Below are 23,699 nucleotides of genomic sequence, written 5' to 3'. Positions count from 1 at the left end.
CCTGATTGGGGCAAGCCTTGCAGGAAATATCAAAGGAATTGACCTCACCCCCAGGGACTGGCTTAATGCAGGATGTGGATGACTTGCTCCAGTCAGGAGGACAAGGAGAAGAGGTAGAGGAAGCCTCTGTGAAATGGCTTCATTTTCAGGCTAAAAGCAGCTTTGAGTATCTGAAAAAAAAGAAAGGGCAAATGGTAGAGAAAATGGTTAAATATTCAAGACCTATTTTGATTGCAGGTTTGTCTTGTATTGACCCTGAGAGAGTCGAGGGAATCTCAGAAATAATGTTTCCCCGGACTAAAATGGAGCTGCAGCAATTCTTAGGATTAACAGGGAATTGCAGGAGCTGGATTGAGGATTCTCTTTTCCACCCAGAACATTGCGTGCATTTTTTACCCCCAGATAGTCTCAATATTATGGGGTGGACATAAGAAAGAGAACAAAACTTAACAAAATAAGAAAAATAAAATGATTGATGCCCCAGCCATGGCTCTTCCAGACTCAGAAATCTGAATTGCAAGGGAATATTAAACAGGCCACCCCTGAGCCTGCACTGAAGGCAACGCAGCAGCAGCCAGGGCTCCCCAGCGGGGGAAGCCCCTGCGCCTGCCCACAGATCCTCTGCTCAAATCCTCGGCCTGGCCACCCTCCTTTGCCATCTCCAGCCACTGCGGGACAATCCTTGCTCTCACTCTTGCAGCTTCAGGCCTTTCTGTGCCTGCCCTCGCCACAGCTGGTGGGGAAGGCACTGGGACAATTCCACTCTGCCTCTCAATTCCACTCACACTCTGCCCTGCCTGGGATTAGCTGCTGGCAAAATAGACCACCTTGAAAATGGCTTCAAATTTTTTTTTTCTAAATGGTCTTGGTTTGCCTTTGCCTTGGAGAAAGGAAATTTAAAGGTGTTTTTTAAAGGATGCTCCACCACTCAGCAGAGATGAAATTAACATCTCAACAGACTGGGAATAGCCCAAAAGATTCCCCCCAAGATAACGACCCTCAACAAAACATCAACACCCAGCAGCAAACATCAACCAACATCTACCCAGACACTGCCCCAGGCACAGCTGGAGACACCTGGTCTGGAAAAGGCTGAGCAGGAAATCCAGGAGTGCCCACCTAATTCCCATCACAGGCACAGAAATCCGGGTGCAACAGGAAACCAAATCCTAACAACTCCACACCTTCAAACCAATGAACATTAAACCAAGGGATTTCTATGGGGTCAGAATGTATAAATTTAGAAAAATCTAGTCAAACTCATGTGTCATGGAATGATTTTCTCTGCACACCCAGCCTAAGTGTGCATGAAATTATTCCTGTTGCACATTCTGTACAGAATCAAGTAATGATTTATTTCCCTAAAGACATTGTTGAAGAATTTTTGATATTCACAGTTTCAGTGAAAGAATTACACCATTAGAAAAAAATTTCATAATAATTTTACTTCTATATTGTCGGTTCTGTTTGGGACCGTGGTGTGAGAATCAGTTTTTAGTCCTAGGAGAAGAAAAAGAAAATACTTGATTGCTTTGTAATTTTTCTTTTTATGTATGTGTGTGGCTCATAGTGTTGGCAAAATGGTATGGGTTATCTTCACATTTAAGCTGCATTTTGAAAAACTAGAAGAGCTTTAAAGATGACCCTTTAACTCGTAAACCTTTAATAGAATATTTTTTTGTCAAAAAAAGAAAAGGGCCAAAGAAGGCACCAATAGGGAATTGGGGAGAACACTTGAATCACCCCCAGCTGCCCAGAAAGAGAAGCTTTGTTCCAGGCAGCCAGGAAAGGAGCTTTAGAAATGCAAATTAACACTGATGGCCCAAAGCCTGCACAATGGCCCAGGGGCTTCCTGCGTGCAGGAGGAATTGGGCTGATTCCCTCTGCCCCTCAGCCCAAGCTCTGCCTGCTTGCACAGATGGAATTTGCACAGCTAAAGGCACAGCCCATTGTGAGGATATCTGACTCTGCAGCAGAAATTGGTTCAGCTGCAATGGAAAACAGAAAATGGAGAATGTTGTGAAAACTTCACTAAAACAAGTGGGGGGGAATCATCCCTGTCCCCACTCCAACATGTGCTGTCTCTGTCTATGTTATATAGGGTGTATCAGACTGTTATAAATTTGTATTGTGATATTGGCTTTCGCAGATGAATATTATATATTAAATACTTTTTAGCTATGCTAACAAGTCTTAAGTTTAAAAGAATTTCCTAGGTACAAGGCAAGGAAACTCCAGAGGGCAAGGACAGTGGGGCCCAAGTTGTTATCAGGAGAACAATAGAGCCCAAATTGTTATCAGCGGAAGATATGAAGACCAGCTGCCCTCAGGGGAAGGATGAGGGGCCCAGGCTGTTATCAACAAGTGACCATCTACAGCAAAAAAGAAACCAAACTCCAAAATAATGCTGACCAGCAGAAAATAACATGATCCAAGAAGGTGGAACCAGGGAGGGGACATGCTTGAATATGCATTAACCTCTCACAGCAAAGAGGGGATAAAAAGGACACTCCTGAGATACCAGGTGTGTTCCCGGTAACCCACCAGGGCACCCGGCCGTTTTAACCCTTTGCTTTATTTCTTTTGTCTCCTAATTGTCTTTTGTTTATATTAAATTCTTTTTATAATTTATTAAGTGAATCTCGTTTTTAAGAATTTTTGGGGGCTCTTTCCGGGATAAGCACCTCACCTCTGGGACCACCGGAGATCCAGAACGGGGAAACAGGCGCGCCCCTGCTGAGTTCAGCAGATCCCATTCTGTTTCTCCCAGCGTGGACCAAGCGGCTGCAGGTCAAAACCCCGAGGACAAGAAGGAGAGGAATAAAGCAAAGGAAAGGGGAAAAAAGGCTCCATAAAACCGCGGTATTTTTGCTCCATAATTCTTGTGCACGAAGACCCAAAGAAGAAGGCGGATTGTAAGTAATCTTTGGGGGAGCGGGAAGCGGGGGTTGCAAGAAACCCCCGGGGTTACTGGGACTGGGTCTCAGGGGAGGGGTGAGCCCCTCGGGAAAGGGAGCCCAAGGTTTTCCTGGCACAATCCACTGGGAAAACAGAGTAAAATGTGGATTCTCTAAAACTTTGTCAAGTTGAGGATTAAATCCAAGAAATTTGGACTTAAAACTGCCAAATTGAGGAATAATCCAAGAAACTTGGGATATTTGACATATTACAGTGCCCATGGGCGGATATTAACAAGGGAAGTAAAGTGCACCTTATTGTCTTGCTGTGACTGGCTGGAGTTGAATGAACAGATGTGAGAATGCGTAAATAGGTGTGATTGTTGCATTGAAATTTGTGGGGTTTTTTTTTTGGTTTTTTTTTTTTTGAATTGTGTTGTTAAAGAGGAAAGGTTTTCTGTACTGTGCTGGAGTGAGGGTGAGCAACTGTATTGTGTTGTTAAAGAGGAAAGGTTTTCTGTGCTGTGCTGGAGTAAGAGTGAACACGGGTCGATGCTTCCACAGGGACTGGATCACGGTGGGGACACATGGAGTGATTTGCTTCCTCCCTGCGAGCTCCTGTCTTGGAGCCCCGGGAGGGGAGGCAAACCAGAACTGGGGCTTGTAGCCCAGGAGCCGCGGGGGTGTTGTATCAAATCTGTTCTCAGCGGGATAGCATCTCTGGTCTCAGAGCAAAGCCAAAGTTATCTTTAGTGGCGATGGTCCCTCCGTGCCTTTCCTCCCCCCTGGGCAACAAGAGCTGCTTGCGGGGGAGGGGTCGCTTTGGTGAGATGGTATGTGATTCAGTGTTTGAAGTTGTTTGTTTTTTGGTTTTTTTGGTTTTTTTTAGAAGTTTTCTTTGCCCCACTGTAGCAGCGGTGAGAGGTTTTCCTGGGAGATGGTGCTCCCAGGGCTACTCCCTGCCGAGCTATTGAGATGGAGGGGCGGGTCAGCCTCAGGAGTGCAAGGGAACTCCTGGAGCTCCGGCCAGCGGTGAGTCGGGCCGAACCCTGATAAGATCAGGGCACGGAGGGTGCCCTGAGGGGATGAGTTCAGCCCATCCCTTTTGAGTAAAGTGAGGGCAGGGGCCTTCTAAGTCTTGGTGCCCCTGCATTGTTTAAACTTATTTGGAGCTCTCAAGCCGCAGAGCTGTGTTTAGGCGGCTGTGGGCAGGCTGGATTGAACCACAGATGCTGGTTCGGGTTCCATGCTCCAGGCACAGGGGGATTGGAGGAGCTCTCAGTGACTCCTGGAACCTCCTGAAGCTGTGCAACAGGCCGGGAACATGCCCAATGGTGAGAGAGCTGGGTGAGTCCCTCTGGGACCCAGGTTTTCTATGCCAGGGTCTTATGAGACCCCGCACATTAAGTTCTGTGATTTCAGGAGTAAGGACTGGTGTCAAACTGTCTCAGAGAGCTTTTTCTTAGCCAGATGTGTGAGATATGGAGCAGTACTGGCGTATGGTATCAGCTCCAAACCAAGGGAGCTGCAAGTTGCAAGCCTTTGTTTTTATCGTGTTCTGAGAGAATTCCGTGTATGATGGTGCTGTGGTCTTCTGCAGCAATAAGTTGTGTCGGTGCTTAAAATTTGAGATTACAGGAAGAGTATGCATCCTGGGAGAAAATGGAAAAGAAGTGAGCTCTGTTTGTTTTTTTCTTGAGTGACTGCAATATTTATTTTGTAGAGAAACAAACCCATTTCTTAGTATGCCTTCCAATTTCTTTACTTTAGTGAATATCGTAGAATTTTGTGGTTGATTATAATTTTAAAGGCAAGTTACAGTAATTCGCATAGCAGTCACTTCTTGAGGTGAAAACTTATCAGGTTGTCAATAAGTGTTAGAGCTGTTAACCCTAATGTTGTTTGTGTCCCGTGCTGATGGGCACAGCCCATGGTTCTTAACAGCAGAACCTGGTACCAGCCTAAAAGCAAAATCCTGTGGATTGTTGTAAATCTTTTTACTGCTGCTGAAAATTATTTTGTCTCTTTTCACGATATGAAATGCTGATCATCTCTCTGATGATTGCTAAGGAGTTATTGTGACAGTGTGTTTAGCTGAAGATCAGGCTCAGAACTGCCATGATTTCTTGTTCTTTTGAATTTGCCAAGAGAGTGCACACGTCTCTAGGAGTGCTTGTGTTGTTTTGCAGCTGTGCTTATTACAGAAGCAGAAGTGGACCCAGTTAAAAGATTAAAATTAAGATTGTTGGTGTTTCGAATTAAGAAGAGGATTGTGGAGACTCTAAACTTGGTCTATTTTAATAAGTACATGTGTTAATTTAGAGATGAGTTTTATTTTGTGAAAGAAGAGTTCAAAAACAATTGTAAGACTGGTTCTTGCTATAGATTGTTCATAGTATATAAGCTGCAAGTACTGTTGAAACATAAAGGTATTGTCAGAAACTTGTCAATGTATCTAAATGCCTGTAAGAATAAAAGACCTGACCTATCTTGTCATGAGAAAAGTTACACTAGAGATTATTCACATTAAGCAGCTGTGTGAGGATAGACTCCTTTTGTACCTGTAGAAGAAAACTTAGAGAAGAATGATGTCTGTGTCTTCATTTCTAGCTTGACTGAAGATCTGTTCAAGGCAGTAGAAATAGAAATTGCAAGTTTGTTTTAGTTGGTAAAAGTAGCTGGCTAGCTGACTGGTCTCTGTGTCTGGCGCCTTTGATGGCTTTGGGGAGCGTCCCCAAAAGGAGGTGTTAGAATTTGTTGTTATTCTGAAGCAAAGTAATTTGTGTAGTGGAGATTCTGGAGGGATGTGGTGTAAAGAGTGGCGAGATAATAGTGGCAAAGAGAAACAGAGAGGTTTGCGTCTCTTTTCATTAAAGTTGTAAAGATTTTTAGAAAGAGAGCGAGAAGTGTCTTGTTGGCTCCGAAGAGTGAGCACTGGCTTGTGGGGAGAAAAACTTTCAAGCGCGATTAGAGATGAGAATTGTGCCCGAAATAGGGGATGTTAGGAGCATCTGGAGCACTGGGTTAGGAGTTGCTAGGTTTAGGTGTTGTTTTATTGCTTTTATGTAAAGCGGCTGTAGCAGGACCCGGTCCCTGTGAGTGGTGAACAGCAGGGCCCGGTGTGGCGGCTCCCGGTCCTCTCCCACCCGATGTGAAGGGTGCAGAGCGCGGTTCGTGAGTGGCGCTGCTGGAGCGGGACCCGCCGTGTCTGTGCCGGGGTCTCCAGGGGTGCGGGGTGCCGGCAGTGCTCGCCGGCCCGACAGCGGCGCTGGGTGAGATTTGCTGCTGAAGAGCGAGCTGGCCCAGCAGAGGAGCCCCAGACCAGAGCGCTGTGGACTCCGGGCTCTGCCCCCCGGCAGTGGCGGGAGCTGAGTGTGTTTGAAAATGCCAGTCCTGTGTGTGAAGGGACGGCACAGCAGGGAAAGAGGAGACACGAGCTTTGCCCCAGGGTCAGCACACAAGTGACTGGCAAGGATGCAAGTGGGCCCCTGCAGAGCGAGCGGCTGAAACAGCCTGCTCAGCCCAGAGCTGCGGCAGCGGGAGAGAGAGATAGCCTGAAAAACTGCTGTGAATGGGAAAGGAACGGAACAAAGGCCGAGAAACAGACCGGTGGATGATGAGACCAAAGCAAAAGTAATCTTGCTCGTTAGGTTCTGAAAACCTCATCAAGGAGTTTAAATTTCTTGAAATAGGATTTTTTTTTTCTCTCTTATTTTTTTTCTTCTCTTTCTTTTACTCTTGTTGTTAAAAGGAAGGGGTTTGTTCTAAGAAACCGATAAAAGAAGTTTGTGAAGCTAAACAAGTAAATAGTAACCAAAAGGTAAAAAAGGTAATGAATGTAATTTATTTGAAGTCAAAACTAACCTAGCCTTTCTTGTTTAACTAATCTGAACGTGCAGAAAGAGATTGGCTCCTATGTTAACTGTTAAATTTCGCTGATGGAAAATTTTGATGTGATGTTTTCATTCTCCCTGTGTTATTAAGAAATTGTTTTCAGGTACTACTGATAATTAAGGCAGAGAAGCTGCAATCTGGACCAAAGAGTGAAGTTTGATTCACACCAATAAGATCAAAAGAGCTGAGGACTGGACTGTAATACCCAAACTGAGTGATACCAAATGTACTCTTGAGCAGAGACCGGCGGCAATGAACTGATCCAAGGAATGAGCTAAGAATCACGCCTAACTGGGAAGTAAGACCAAGCCTGTATCAGTAGTTTCAAGTCCTGCCTGGATAAGTTCTGGGACACTGATATCCACCTTGGGGAGGAAAACTCCCACTCCCAACAGGAGGACTGGGGCTGTTTTGGTTGAGAAATCCTCGTATATTTTTACTTTTGCCTGTGATTTGTATAAAGGAGGGGGGAGAACCACAACTTCCATCAGTGCCACACCATATACCTTGTCTAAATCATCCCAATACGGGACATGTTATCTGGATTAAATATAAGTGTTTAAATTAGAGAATAATAGGTATTGTGGTCCACAAAGTTAAGCCTCTCATTGCAGGAAGTGTGAGGTGTCAAATCTATTAAGAATAACTTAAATGATAACTTTTTTTTACAGATGGGAAATTACTAGTGCGTGTTGAGTGGGAAGTACCTGAGGAACGGTGGGAAACTGCTGTTAAAAGGTGTCAAAAGAAATTTGCTTGGAAATTACAAAAGAGGAAGTGACAAGGAAATAAGGGGGCAAGACCAGATTGACCACTACAACTCGCCACCGAGAAGAATATAAAACACCTGCTGTGAGCTGCAACCTCATAGGCAGGATTGGTGGGGGTGTAAGCCATACTGGACCCCTATTATTCCTTCTTCTGTCACTTATCCTTCTCCCTTCTGGGACACCAGCAAAGCCATGTGACAAATGCTATCAAAATCTTTACATGGAATGACACCGGGGTTTCTTTCTTATTACCCACACCAGTATCAATAATCACTGCTATAACCCATCCAAATTAAGTACCTGTAGGCATAAAGGGAAAATATTAGACTACAGAAAATCTAGGAACAAGTAGTAACAGATTAGAAAACAACTGCCCAAAAAGGAGAAAAAGATGGATTTGCTTCACAGTTGTTGCCAGGAGAAATAACCAAGATTTGGTAAGAGAGCAAATGGTAAGTGAAAAGATAAAGCCAACACAGTAACCTAGACCTGTATTAACCTCACATGTAAGCAAAGCTCAAACAGCAATTAAATGGAGAAAACTTCTTCATGAAGTGAGAAATACTCCTGGTAAAAAGTATAAAGCTGGTAATAAAACTTGTACATAGCAAGTTCCAGAGAAACCAACTCGGTATTAGACCCCAAGGAAAGTAAAAGAAAAAATTGTGTACATAGTAATAGAACCAGATTCTTCCAGTGTAATAGTACAGAGAAAAATCCTTACTCTGGAAATAGCCAAATTTTGAGGAAATATAAATCAACAGAAAAATGACTATTAGAAAGCACCAGAGGTCTTATTTTGGGATATGTGAGAAAAGGGCATACCCAAAGCTCCCTTCGCAATGGAAGGGGAATTGTACTCTGAGAATGATTCAGCTAGGATTTTTCTTTTTGTCAGGACAAGACAGAAATTAGTTGGGGGTGTTGGTTTTTGAGGTCCTAAAAAGAAATAAAAGGAAATAGTCTGAGTACCTCAAAAATGGGGAGATGAGCAATAGCCCCTGAACACATATTAGAAACATTCTTGGGCACAAGATGGAAGTTGGAGATATCGAACCCCAATTTTTGCATTATGAAACTCCAAGTTGTTGTAGAAATCATAACCAGTGAAACAGCTGGAGCTATAGAATTAATAGCCAGTCAGTGATGAAAGCCACAGCGGCAATATATCAAAATAAGCTGGCTTTAGACTATTTATTGGCTAAAAGAAGGGGTGTTCTGTGAGAAAATTAATACATAAGATTGTTGTTTTCAATGACAATAAAAATGCCGTTCTAGATATCGCGAAAGAAATCAGAAAAATGGCCCATGTGCCAGTCCAAAAATGAAAACCAGTAATGACCACTAACTGGTGGGATAATATATTGGAGATAGAGTAGTAGAAGAAGCTAAGTTTCTTCTCCTTGTAGCAGTGCTACAGCTGGTTTAATATTTCTTCCTTGTTTAATCCCCTGTTTAATTTGGCTAATCACCAAAGTAGTGCAAGGCATGCAAATAGTAGTAATGCCTACAGACTCAAAATTGGCTACATCTAGAATGGCACAAAAAAAAAATCATGGTATTAGGAAAACAAAATAATGTGAAAGATCTATTGGAAAAAGCTAAACTGATTTGTGAGAAAAATGAACGAGTGCTAGAAGCTGGAAAACAAGAATTATTGCTCAAGCCAAATGATTTATAAAAAAAGAAGAGGAGGGGTTTGTTATAAATTTGTATTGTGATATTGGCTTTCGCAGATGAATATTATATATTAAATACTTTTTAGCTATGCTAACAAGTCTTAAGTTTAAAAGAATTTCCTAGGTACAAGGCAAGGAAACTCCAGAGGGCAAGGACAGTGGGGCCCAAGTTGTTATCAGGAGAACAATAGAGCCCAAATTGTTATCAGCGGAAGATATGAAGACCAGCTGCCCTCAGGGGAAGGATGAGGGGCCCAGGCTGTTATCAACAAGTGACCATCTGCAGCAAAAAAGAAACCAAACTCCAAAATAATGCTGACCAGCAGAAAATAACATGATCCAAGAAGGTGGAACCAGGGAGGGGACATGCTTGAATATGCATTAACCTCTCACAGCAAAGAGGGGATAAAAAGGACACTCCTGAGATACCAGGTGTGTTCCCGGTAACCCACCAGGGCACCCGGCCGTTTTAACCCTTTGCTTTATTTCTTTTGTCTTTTGTTTATATTAAATTCTTTTTATAATTTATTAAGTGAATCTCGTTTTTAAGAGGGGGAGCTGGAGCAAAGCAGCTGGAAAGCACAGTGGGCGTGTGTCCTGGGTTGATTATGATGTTAAATTGTATCCCCATTCGTCCACCTAACCCAGACACAGGTTCTGTATTCTTAAAATTCCATCTGAGAGTAAAAGTGAGTGGAAAAGAAGCACCAAGTCTGTTATCAGACTGCACTTGCTCCCCCCGCATCGGGAGTTTTGACTACAGCACAGACAGACAACAAGACACAGATCGCCTTGGCTTTCCAGCTAGCCGGAGCAGAGAGGTCTTCCTGGACTGTTTTCTTTCCCTTTTTCTGAAACGAATCGAAGCTGCTCTGGACTGGGGACTCGGGGGAGCACCGGGAGCACCCCTGGACTACCGGGAGCCCAGCCTGGGCAGCGGCATTTTCCAGTGCCAGAGGGACTGATAACAGAGCCAACACCCCCAGGAAAGAGACCCTCTGAAGTTCCTCATCTCTGCTGAAGGGCGAGAGGTTTTGTAATTTGATATCGTTCATTTTTGTGCTGGGTAGTGCTGTGCCTGGGAAATAAACAGGTTTTTTCCATTTCTCTCAGAGAAATCTCTTCCCGAACTGGATGGGGGTGGGAGAAAGGGGCCACGTGGGTTTGCTTCCCGGGGGGAACCCACTGGAGGTTTTCTCCCAAATTTCCCCTAAACCAGGACAATCACCCAAATTACACAAACACATCACAAAATTTCAGAAACATCCCTCCAAATTCTAGAAAAAATGACAAAAAATGCCAGAAAACACTCACAAAATTTCCTAAATCTTCTCAAACCTCTACCAAATTCCAGAAGCATCCCACATAATCTCCAAAAATTTCCGAACAATCTAAGAAAAACCCCTCAAAACTCTTCAAGACTCCTCAAAATCCCACAAAATTCCAGAAATACCTCACAAAATTCCAGAAAAAAATCCACAAAATTCCCTAAATCTTCTCATAAGGCCAACAAATTCAAGAAATATCCCACAAATATCTCCACAAATTTCCGCACAAAGAAAAATCCCACACAATTCTTCAAGGCTCCTCAAAATCCTACAAAATTCCAGAAACACCCCACAAACTTGCAAAAAAACCCGCACAAATTTCCCAAAGTCTTCTCATAAGCCCACCAAATTCTAGAAACATCCCACAAAAATCTCCACAAATTTCCACACAATCTAAGAAAAATCCCACACAATTCTTCAAGGCTCCTCAAAATCACACAAAATTCCAGAAAATTACCACAAATTTACAAGAAAATTCCAGAAAATTCCCTTAAACTTCTGAAAACCCCACCAAATTCCAGAAACACCCTACAAAATCTCCACTAATTTCCACGCAATCTAAGAAAAAGGCCCTCAAAATTCTTCAACTCTCCTCAGAATCCCACAAAATTCCAGACAATTCCAAAACATTCCAAAGAAATCCCACCAAATTCCAGAAACATCCCACAAAATTCCAGAAAAAAATCCACAAAACCCCCAATATCTTCTCATAACCCTACCAAATTCCAGAAATATCCCACAAAATCACCTCAAATTTCCACACAATCTAAGAAAAATCCCACACAATTCTTCAAGGCTCCTCAAAATCCCACAAAATCCAAGAAAACTGCCACAACATTCCAAAAAAATCCAACAAAATTCCCTAAATCTTCTGAAAACCCCACCAAATTCCAGAAAATCACCACAAAAATCTCCACTAATTTCCGCACAATCTAAGGAAAATCCCACACAATTCTTCAAGGCTCCTCAAAATCCCACAAAATTCCAGAAAATTACCACAACATTCCAAAACAATCCCACCAAATTCCAGAAACACCTCACAAACTTACAAAAAAAAAACCCCACCAAGTCCCCAAAATCTTCTCATAAGCCCACCAACTTCCAGATACATCCCACACAATCGTTACAAATTTCCACTAAACCTAAGAAAGATCCCTCCAAGTTCTTCAAGTCTCCTCAATATCCCACAAAATTCCACAGAAACTCCACAACATTCCAAAAAAAATCCTAAAAATTCTAGAAACATCCCACACAATTCCTTCAAGTCTCCTCAAAATCCCACAAAATTCCAGACAATTCCACAACATTCCAAAGAAATCCCACCAAATTCCAGAAACATCTCACAAAATTCCAGACAGAAAAGCAAAATTACCCAGATCTTCTCATAAGCCCACCAAATTCTAGAAACATCCAACAAAATCTCCACAGGTTTCCACACATTCTAACAAAAATCCCACACAATTCTTCAAGGCTCCTCAAAATCACACAAAATCCAAGAAAACTGCCACAACATTCCAAAAAAAACCCAAAAAATTCCCTAAATCTTCTGAAAACCCCACCAAATTCCAGAAAATCACCACAAAAATCTCCACAAATTTCCACAAAATCTAAGAAAAATCACACACAATTCTTCAAGGCTCCTCAAAATCCCACAAAATTCCAGAAAATTATCAAAACATTAAAAAAAAATCCCACCAAATTCCAAAAATCTTCTCATAACCCTACCAAATTCCAGAAACATCCCACAAAATCTCCACTAATTTCCACACAATCTAAGAAAAATGTACTCAACGTTCTTCAAGTCTCCTCAGAATCCCACAAAATTTCAGACAATTCCACAACATTCCAAAGAAATCCCTCAAAATTCCAGAAACACCTCAAAAATTCCAGAAAAAAATCCACAAAATTCCCAAAATCTTCTCATAAGCCTACCAAATTCCAGAAACATCCCACAAAATCTCAACAAATTTCCACGCAATCTAAGAAAAATGTACTCAAAATTCTTCAAGTCTCCTCAAAATCCCATAAAATTCCAGAAACATTCCACAAAATTCCAAAAAAACCCCACAAAATTCCCTAAATCTTCTCAAAACCCTACCAAATTCCAGAAATATCCCACATAATCTTCAAAAATTTTCACAAAACCTAAGAAAAATCCCACAAAATTCTTCAGGTCTCCTCAAAATCCTACAAAATTCAAGAAAATTACCACAGCATTCCAAAAAAATCCCACCAAATTCTAGAAACACCTCACAAAATTCCAGAAAAAAAATCCACAAAATTCCCTAAATCTTCTCAAAACCCTACCAAATTCTAGAAACATCCCTCATAATCTTTACAAATTTCCACTAAACCAAAGAAAAATCCTTAAAAATTCTTCAAGTCTTTTCAATATCCCACAAAATTCCACAGAAACCACAAAACATTCAAAAAAAATACTAACACTTCTAGAAACAACCCATAAAATACTTCAAGTCTCCTCAAAATCCCACAAAATTCCATACAATTCCACAACATTCCAAAAAAATCCCACCAAATTCCAGATACATTCCCTCAAAAAAAGTTCCTGAATCTTCTCATAAGCCCACCAAATTCCAGAAATATCCCACAAAATCTCCACAAATTTCCACACAATCTAAGAAAAACCCCTCAAAATTCTTCAAGTCTCCTCAAAATAACACAAAATTCCAGAAATAGTCCACAAAATTCCAGAAAAAAAACCATGAAATTACCTTAATCTTCTCATAAGCCCACCAAATTCCAAAAACACCCTACAGAATCTCCACTAATTTCCACAAAATCTAAGAAAAAGGCCATCAAAATTCTTCAAGTCTCCTCAAAATCACCCAAATTACACAAAAACATCACAAAATTCCAGAAACATCCCTCAAAATTCCAGAAAAATCCCAAAAAATGGCAGAAAACACCCACAAAATTTCCTAAATCTTCTCAAAACCTTACGACATTCCAGAATCATCCCACATAATCTTTACAAATTTCCAGAAAACCTTAGAAAAATCCCTCAAAATTCTTCAAGGCTCCTCAATATCCTGCAAAATTCCTCAAAAACCCCACAACATTCAAAAAAAATCCCAAAAATTCTATAAACATCCCACAAAATTCTAGAAAAAAAGCAAGAAATTCCTTAAATCTTCTCACAGGCTCACAAAATTCCAGATATATCCCACAAAATTCTCCACAAATTTCCACACAATCTAAGAAAAATGCCTAAAAGAATTTTCATGAGTCTTCAAAATGTTTCAAAATTCGAAAAAAATCTCACAAAATTCAAGAAACTTCCACAAAAATCTCTTCAATATCCCACAAAATTTTAAAAAAAATCACACAACATTAAAGAAAAAAATACCACAAAATTCCCTAAATCTTCTCAAAACTTTACTGAATTCCAGAAACAGCCCAGAAAATCTCCACAATTTCCACAAAATTCTACAAAAATCCCTCACAATTTGAGAAAATTCCACAAAATTTAAGAGAAGTTTGACAACATTTGAAAAAAATACCACAAAATTACCTAAATTTTCTCCCTTCACCAAATTCCAGAATCATCTCACAAAATCTCCACAAATTTCCAGAAAATATTAGAAATATCCCTCAAAATTCATCAAGTTTCTTCAATATATCACAAAATTACAGAAAAATCCTACAAAATTGCAGCAAAATCCCAAAAAAATCCTTAAATCTTCTCATAACCCTACCAAATTTTTGAAACATCCCACAAAATCTCCACAAAGTTCCACAAAATCTAAGAAAAATCCCGCGGAATTCTACATGTTTCCTCAATAGCCCTCAAAATTCTACAATACCCCCTCCAAATTCTGGAAATATCCCACAAAATTCTCCACAAATTTCCACACAATCTAAGAAAAATCCCACAAAATTGTTCAAGTCTTCTCAAAATCCCACAAAATTCTACAAAAATTCCACAAAAGTGCCACAAAATTCTTCAAAATGTCACCAAATTCCAGAAACATAAAAAAAATCTCTTCCAATTTCCACAACATTCCAAAATATTTCCTCAGAATTCCAGAAACATCCACACAGATCTCTTCCACTTTCAACAAAATTCCAGAAATATCCCTCAAAATTCTTCAAGTCTCTTCATTATCCCACAACATTCCAGAAATATCCCACAAAATTAAAAAAAAATCCCCAATAATAGCATATAAATCCCTCAAAATTGCAGAAAAAAATAAAATAAGTCCTTAAATCTTCTCAAAACTGAATCAAATTTTTGAAACATCCCACAAAATCTCCACAAATTTCCACAAAATCTAAGAAAAAGCCCACAAAATTCTTGAAGTCTTCCCAAAATCTTTCAAAATTTCACAAAAACCTCAATAATTCCAGAATCATCCCACAAAATCTCCTCATAATTCCAGAATAACTCCAAAAAATCCTACAAAATTCCAAAAAAACCCCCCGAAGAATTCCATCAATCTTCTCAAAATCCCACCGAATTCCAGAAACATCCCAAAAATTTTCCACAAATTCCCACAAAATCTAAGAAAGATGCCTGAAAATTCTTCATGTCTCCACAATATCCTTCAAACTTCCATAAAACCCCCATGAAATTCCAGAAGCATCACACAAAATTTAAGGAACAATCCCACAATATTCCAGAAAAATCCCCCAAAAATTCTTCAAGACTCCTCAAAATCCCACAAAATTTCACAACATTCAAAAAAAATCCCACAAAAGTATTTAAATTTTATCAAAATCCCACAAAAGCTCAGAAAAATCCCATGAAATTCCAGAAAAATCCCACAAAAATCCCTGAAACGTCTCAAAACCCTACCGAATTCCAGAAACATCCCAAAAAATCTGCTCCAATTTCCACAAAGCCTAAGAAAAATCCCTCAAAATTCCTCAAGTCTCCTCAAAATCCCACAAAATTCCACAAAAACCCCACAATATTCCATAAAAATCCCAATAATTCTATAAACCTCCCACAAAATCCTTCAAGTCTCCTTAAAATCCCACAAAATGGCAGAAAACACCCACAAAATTTCCTAAAACTTCTCAAAACCCTACACATTTCCAGAAACATCCCAAAGTATCTTCATAAATTTCTACAAAATTCCAGAAAAATCCCATAAAATTGAAGAAAAATAAAAAAAACCCTCAATCTTATCAAAACCCTACCAATCTCCAGAAACATCCCACAGAATCTCCTCCTATTTACACAGAATTCCAGAAAAAAAAAATCACAAAATTCTTGAAAAGCCCCACAAAATTCCAGAAAAATCCCACCAAATTCCAGAAAAATCCCACAAAATTCCCTAAATCTGCACAAAACCCTACCAAATTCCAGAAACATCCACAAAATCTCCACAGTGTTCCACAAAATTCCAGAAAAATACCAAAAAACTCTTCAAGTCTTCTCAGAATCCCACAAAATTCTAGAAAAATCCTCAAAATTCCAGAAAATTTCCCACAAAATTCCCTAAATCTTCTCAATATCTCACAAAATTTTACAAAATATCCCACAAAATTACACAAATTTCTCACAAATTTCCAGTAAAATCTGATGAAATTGTTAGCGTTCAGGAACACACATAATCATGAATGATTATATGCAGGTGCTTTATTAAGAGATCTGGGTGTCAGGGGTACACATACCCAAATCTGACCCGACTTGGTTTTGAGTTGAACATGTTTTTCAACTCTATTGTTATAAAACTTACATATTAATTATTAAACTAACATCGTTCTATTGTATACATTGATGTTACCCAAGCATGGATTTCTCATGATCCCCCCCCAGCCCCCTAACATTGTTTCTCATGTTCTTTAAACAATAATAATATCTAATCATATCTAACAATTGTATCATTTATTATATACTGCTAACACAGGTGCAGTTTCACCTGATCTTTAGCAAGGACAAGGCCTAACATTTCCCAGAGCCTACTTTTCCCAGGCTTGCCAAACCTAACTTTATTTCTAAGTCCCTGAATTTTCTAAGATTTTAAGACCTTTTACTATTATTCCCCCCTTTGAAAGCATTTTTACTTCACTAGAAGTGCAAATGTTTTCACTTGATACAGTCCTTTGTTTCTGAGTTTATACTTGATGTTCTTCGAATCCTTGAGTGATATAAGCGTTGTCCTGGATGTTGTCACGAACTGGAGAACCAGAAGATGGTGGGTGTGAATCTCACATCAGTGCCTTTATTATTTTCTGGTTCCAGGACGTTTTCTTCTGTATTTCTCCCTTGAAGATGCTGTAAATTAACCAAATTGCTAAGAATACAGTTAGTAAGATGATCACACTCTCAATGACAGATTTAATCCATGAACTCACATTCCACCCTAACCCTTTGAAGATTTTGCCTAACCAACTTGTAGACAAATCCTTTTGCTCTTCCTGTGCTCCGTGCTCTATTTGTTGCAATTGATTGATGTCATATTCTACATCTGCAGTCACATTTGGGGTGTGGATGCAGCAATGATCAATCTATCCCTTTAAAAAACTCACACACTCCATGCTCTTTCAGGAGTAGTAAATTGTAATTGTACATTTAGTTCTTTAAATCTTTCTCAGCTCACTCTAGCTAATTTATCTACCTGACCTGTAAGTTTGTACAACATTTCTCTCTTCTGATAGTTTGCTATAGGACCGAGCAAAGACTCTAGGGCCCACCCAAATTTCACTCTACTAGAGGCTTCTTGCCAAGTGTCATCCTGATTCTGTTCCTATCCTAATCTTCCCTAGCTATGCCTGTGTCTAGTCACTGAGTTGTTTTTTAAGCAGATTTCACATTTTGACATTACTGATTTTGCCATTGTTAGCATCTGTACCGAGATTAATTTTTGTTTCATCAATTTCACCAATGCCTCTGCACCCCAATGACATTTGTTATGTTTCATTTGTAGAACTTTATTGGAGGACCGCCAGCAACCCACCGCTCTTCACAGAAGTAAACGTGAACACCGTTTATTTCTATCTTTAGCGCACCTTTTATAGGGTTCTACAGGGCCTGCAGGCAGAGCAAGTTACTATTGGCTAACACACACAGGTTTACATTTTTTCTCCTGTACACAAGGATTTTGTTTTGCTTTACTCTCTCTTCTGCAGGAGGGTTTCAAGGACTTTAGCCTTTAATATCACAAGTTATTTCAAAGACTGGTTTGTGCAGACAGGCCTTTACTAATATATAAAATATAGCAACAATTCCCCCTTTCACTTTTTGCACAAACCAGGCTTTGGATGTGACTCATTCTATACCCTTATGAAGCCAAGATAACATACAACTTAGACTTTCATCCCCATTAACATTATAAGTAAAGTCCAACCCCTTTCTAGCACAAGAGACCTCAACCATCCAGTGATGCCCCAGCTGGAGAACCAACTTCCAATGGGGTCACTATCTTCCTCCAGGACATGTAACCCATCCTGAAGCTGTTGTAGTTGCTCATGGATGGAAGCTGAATGATCAGTAAGATTCAGACAGCACATGCCTTCAAATTCCTCACAACCATGTCCTTGTGCTAAGAGCAAAAAGTCAATTGTGGCTCGATTTTGTAATACTGCATGATGTACACTACTCACATCGGCTGAAAGCTCACTTAACATTGTGGATGTTAAGTTCAATCCTTCTTAGTCTAACAGGCGAGCCTTTTTAGAGTTGCTAAGTTTTAATTCATTCAGGCTTCACTTTGACTGTTTGATGTTTTTCATTTTATCAGCTACATTCTACAATTGGTGTAAGCTTGGATGGAAACAAAGTAAGTTTCCCAAAATAACAGGGTTTTCTATGTGGATTAGCAGGAATCTCATTCCATGCTCTATCTCCACAGATTAGGAATATGGAACTAGGTAATCACTTTGGTAATTGTTCTGTGAGATTGCACCACTAATAAAGGCTTTACTTACAATGGTAGTAACGAGATCAGCTATAGGGTTGTCTGCAGCCCAGTGCTGCATTACTTTCTTAGAATGACGTTTTGTCGGGGGTTCAAACATTATCCATCCACCTGAGGTATTGGTGGAACCTAACAAATCTAATTCTTCTGGGGGGCCCTATGGTAACATTGAGAACTTTGGTAATTTTTGCTTGCCAGCAGGCTTCAAGTTGTCTTAATGCGAAGCCAACAGTGCGATTGCACTCTTGCAATATTGCCAATTGATTCAGTCGAGTCTCATTACTAATTAAACCTTTAAATGCTGCTTGAGGATCCCATTCAGGGACTCCTATGAGACAGGTGTGAAAGGATCTCCAGGTGTGGCTAGGCTCAAACACATTGACCTTTGGCCAGTTCAGTGTGCCAGAGTGACCCATATGTTCTGTCACTTTTGGATGTTAGTTAGCAGACAGTTGGTCAGGACTATACACAACACAATTACCATAAGCAGTTTGTTCCATGTAAATGACACCATACGAGCAAACTCACAGCTAAAACTAACGTTAAATGAACTTTCAAAGATGCTTACACTACCTCTTGAAGGGGGAAATGCTTATACTTTATACTAACATAACAATTACTACACAGGCTAAACTCTTAAACTATTATCTAACTACTTTTAACACACGTGCTCTGGTATATATGTAGTCTAAGTGTGGAAGCAATTTGCTGAAAGGGTAAACACACAACTACAATTTGCTTTATATACAGTTAGATGGAGTCTCTACACTTTTCTTAGATCTTCTACAGAATTTCCTTCACAAACAGACTATGATTTAACACGATTCAGTCTTGGAACGTTCACTGCTCCCGTCATGTCAGATGGCAGCTGATCGGTGACTGAGGGCTTTGATGTTCAGGTTGTTCTTCACATCCTTCTAAATCTTAAAACAAAGGATAACTGAAAAATTGGTAGAGACACAACATCATAATAACAACATAAAATTTCTGTTGGCAACTGTCTGTGTAGTGTTCAGACACAACTGTGTCCTGACAGCTCCACTTCTGATCCATGTCTGGAGTACCAAGGCTGTGTGGTGACTTCTCTGTTCACTGGATCTCGTGTGTTCAGAGGCACAGTCTGGTCAGATGGACAGGTGACCTTTTTGAACCTGCCAACAAAACACAGACACTTCTCTCCTTGAAGTTAATGAATTACACTAATCAAAATGCTTTTAGGATATCAATTTTCCCCGTTTTCTTAAAAAAAAAATAAAAATGAGATGTACTTCTGTTATAAACATCAACATCAACACAAACCCATATATACAAGGATTAAGAACCTATAGCAGTTAAAAAACCAATTAAATCATAAACATTATTAATAAGATATGTAATATAAAACTACTATTAATTACTAAAACACTGCACCAGCATCCCATAGTTAGCAAACAAACAGAAACAAAACATCATCAGTGAAGGATTGGATAACCACCTCTGGAAATGATTCTCCAAGCTCACTTCAAAATTGATCCAGCTGCCATATTAATAGGGTCAAATTGCTGAGTCAAAAAGTGACTCAAATACTGATTTGGTACAGAAAACATCTGGATCTGCTGGCAAACATTCTGTCCAGGTAAAGTCAAGGCTTGGCCAGGGCCTGGCTTTAAACTGGAAAGATGCCTCTTAACTCATTTCTAAATCAAGGTTCTCAATAGTAGCAGCTAGGAGATGCTTACAGCACAGCAAACTGTTAAAATGCATTTGTACAAAGCAAATGATCAGAAGCCTCAGGTACCAGACCAATTAAACCATGCAGCAGTTGGTTTAATCTGAAGCCTCTCCCATGGCAGCTGATCCTCAGCAATGGTACATCTTCTTAAAATTCTGGAAACACTGAAAAATAAGAAAGCTATAACAAACAAAAACTGCAGAGATTGCAACAACCAATAGAACCCCTGATGAAGTCAAGGGTGTCACAGACTGCATTCCCTTCTATCCACAAGCAGGTGTTCATCAGCGTTCTGTCACAGCTGTTTCAGTTGTGGCTGTCTTCATCTCTCTAGGAAAATAACTATACTTTGCAGTTTAGACAAGTGTCTCCAATAAAACATAAACAATTTAAATTAAACAATATTTAAACCTAACAATAATGATTTATGACAAAAGGAAGTAACAAACTTAACCTTAAAAGAATATCTAAGTTATAAAACTTAACTTATAAACATTCAAGCCTAAATATAATAAAACTTGACTTTTCTTAATTCTATTAACACTTAATCTATATTAAATAAAAACATACCTTAATCTTATTCTGTTACTATAAAGAGGCAACTAAAGGTTTGATATGTACCTTTTAAACACAATATAACAGTAACATGGATTCACTATAAAGATTATAAAAACATAACAAATCCATCACAATACTATGTCATCTAGCTTTGAGAATAACTCGCAATAACTGCAAATGGTACTAAAAATACTCATTCAAAACAGGAATTTGCCTTGCTTAAATTGGTTAGGATTTTAAAGTGCAGTATTTCTAGAGAAAAACCACAACAACACTGGATTTGGCAAGTTGCCATTTAGCTTTTGTAGCACTTTTCAGAAACATTAAGCCCAATTCTTAAACTAAAATCCAAATTGGTATATATGCAGTTATATGTGTTTTATATAACAAAAGGACTCACATTGAAATTACCTTATTAAAATTGTGGAAAAAACAAGCAAATGGGTAATATATACTTTAACTTAACTTTGTCTTGTACAGTAAAGTTCTCTTAACTAATTATTTTTTAAACCACAAATCTCTTCTGCAGATAACGTTAATTGGAGTGTTTTCCTAGTAGCTGTAAATCATACCATATTTTAACCTTAGGTTCTAAAACCAGTTATTGCAAGGTAACTTCTGTTAATATTCACCTTAAACACCTTTTTTTTTGAAAAGGGGCCTTTTTAAACTTTCAAAGAATCACAATAATTTGTCCAGGAAAACTCAATAAACTGCAATTGCATTAACTCATAATTACTTAAAACACAAAATTAACTCTAACAGGGTATATAAAAACATTTTTAAAAACCAATGAATCATGACTTTTTAACAAACTGGGTACTATCCCGGTGCTTTTTCTTAGAGAGGGAGGGGGGGGTGGACTGCCCGCCCTGCTGCTGCTCTCTGCTGCTGTTATCTTTCTTCACATTCTCCACATGCTCTCGCAGAAAATAACCCAAAAAAAACACCTCACAAAGTTAACTTTAACACATACAGTTGTTTCTCTCAATCTCTCTTGTTCACTGATAGAGGAAAAAAGGGGCACAATTTTTACAAAAGCAAGCGATGTTACACGAAAATCTCTCACAGCCAGGTGCTAACAACGGTGACCATTGCAGCTTATCAACTTCTAATTACAGTGATGAATTTCATACTAGATACCATATAGTTTGTGATTTTTTGGCTATTTTGTCTCTTTTTGAAGCTGTCTGAGCCACCTGTTTCTGCTCAGCTGTTTCTGTAATTGTTCAGTGTGGCCTTGGAACTTTTTCTGCACTGCTTCTGCCCCAGGGGTGCCCCCGCTCTCTGCGCACACCTCAGTGCTCCCCCATGTCCCCCTGGTTCGGGTGGAAACCAATCTAAATTTGGATTCTTTTCCTCCAGGGTAGCAAAGTTGGAACTTAAATAAGATTGTAATGTTAAGAGTGACTCCAAAAGTGAAGCAAATAGTTCAGGATATATCACATCCTGCTGTAACTGAACAGATTCTGTTCGTTGTTTCAGTGTTTGCTGTGGAATTTCTTTCTCATTATTTCCTTCTCTCTGACTCTCCCTCCCTCTTTCCATGGGCAGCACAGATAGGAGTGTTTGCCCAGCAGTGGGAGGTAAAGGTGTACGCATACCTATAAGCAAGAAGTCCAGGAAGCTCCTTACACAAATCAAAACCCTTAAGCTGTGGCTTTTCTAAAAAGCAGGTAAATAAATCATGTGCTGCTTACCTTTCCATCTTACCGTCAGCGCTGTTGCAGCCCTACAAGGTTTGGCAGCACGTTACGGCCAGGACTCTCCTCTGAGGTCGCCTGGGGCGCGGCACCGTTGCTTTTCGCCGTCCTTGCTGCGGAGGACCCGTCCCCTGTCGCCGACTCCCGTGGCCTTCGCTTTTTAATGTCCCAAAGGTCCCAAAGGTCCCAAGGGTCCCATTTGTTCGGGCGCCATTTGATGAGTTCGGCGGGAGACAAGCAGCACTCAATATGAATGATCAGCAAGTCTCCTTTATTGGCAACTCCAAACTCCCTATATAACATCAATAATTAGGCTCCTACATAGTGCAAAAGCAAGCTCATTATTGGATATTTTGTTTAAGGACAACTCCACCTAGTTCCACATTCTTGTGGTCATTCATCTGTGCTGAATTCACATTCTTCTGATCACAGTGTCCTGTTCTCAGTTCACAGTTATCACTAAGGTCTTTCTGACATTGCAACATCTCATACCAACTACACTCTACTGTTGTTTAATTCTTTCTCAGCTAATTGCTGCATGGGAACACGACCTTTGTTAGCTAGCCACTCTTCCACACTGTTGAGCTTCGGGAGGCTCCCGGGAAGCACCAGCCCTCCCCAGCCCACCCTTGGGAGCACTTTTCCTTTTCTCTCTCCTGACAATTTTATCCCCAAAACTGCCGTGGGAACGTTGTATCCAAGCTCATCCTCCAGCGCTGCACTTTCCTCCTGTGAATTCCCTGTGCAGGGAAAGTGGCTGTGCTTTTCCCTGCTCTGTTCACTGACAAACAACCCTGAGCCCGTGGGACTGTCAGAGCTCCTTCATGCCATGAAATCAGGTTGTGTTTCTCATGGCATGTTCTGGAGGAGCTTTTCTTGGTGTGCCTTGTGCTGCTGGAAATGACACAAGAGCCAGGAGGGAACAGAAGCTGCTGCTGCCCGTTGGCTCAGGGCCAGGGAACCAAGTTGTGCTCCCGGGCAGTTGGGCCCTGCTGGAAGCAGAGCCGCGTTTCCCTTGAGCAGCTCAAGCTTGTGACAGCTCCAAACAGGAAACCTCAGCAGAAAACTCTTCCTCCAAACTCAGCTGCTTTCCCTCCTGCAGCTGTTTGGGAAAGAGCCTCAAAGCACAGACTCTGCTGGGAGCCATTGGTGCATTTCCTCCCTCCCGGCAGCAGCAGCTCCTGAGCCCTTCACGGGCTCCTGGCCCTTCCCAAACCCTTCAGCTCCCTTGGAACTCTCAGCAGTCACTAACATAGGTATTTCTTTCATATTT

General features: G+C 40.2%; 1 long non-coding RNA gene across 1 annotated transcript; it reads left to right on the top strand.

Moving 5' to 3' along the window:
* The first annotated feature begins 2,381 nt into the window (after positions 1-2,381).
* LOC147645555 (uncharacterized) lies at positions 2,382-10,343 on the top strand. The gene is made up of 2 exons (XR_015282302.1): positions 2,382-2,524; positions 2,771-10,343. It is a non-coding gene; the product is annotated as an uncharacterized LOC147645555 (long non-coding RNA).
* Positions 10,344-23,699: the final 13,356 nt, after the last annotated feature.

Source organism: Cyanistes caeruleus, unplaced genomic scaffold, assembly GCF_971803275.1.
Source record: "Cyanistes caeruleus unplaced genomic scaffold, bCyaCae1.hap1.1 HAP1_SCAFFOLD_231, whole genome shotgun sequence".
Taxonomy (NCBI): Eukaryota; Metazoa; Chordata; class Aves; order Passeriformes; family Paridae; genus Cyanistes; species Cyanistes caeruleus.
The sequence above is the reverse complement of the archived record's forward strand: the minus strand, read 5'-3'. Positions and strand labels throughout refer to the sequence as shown.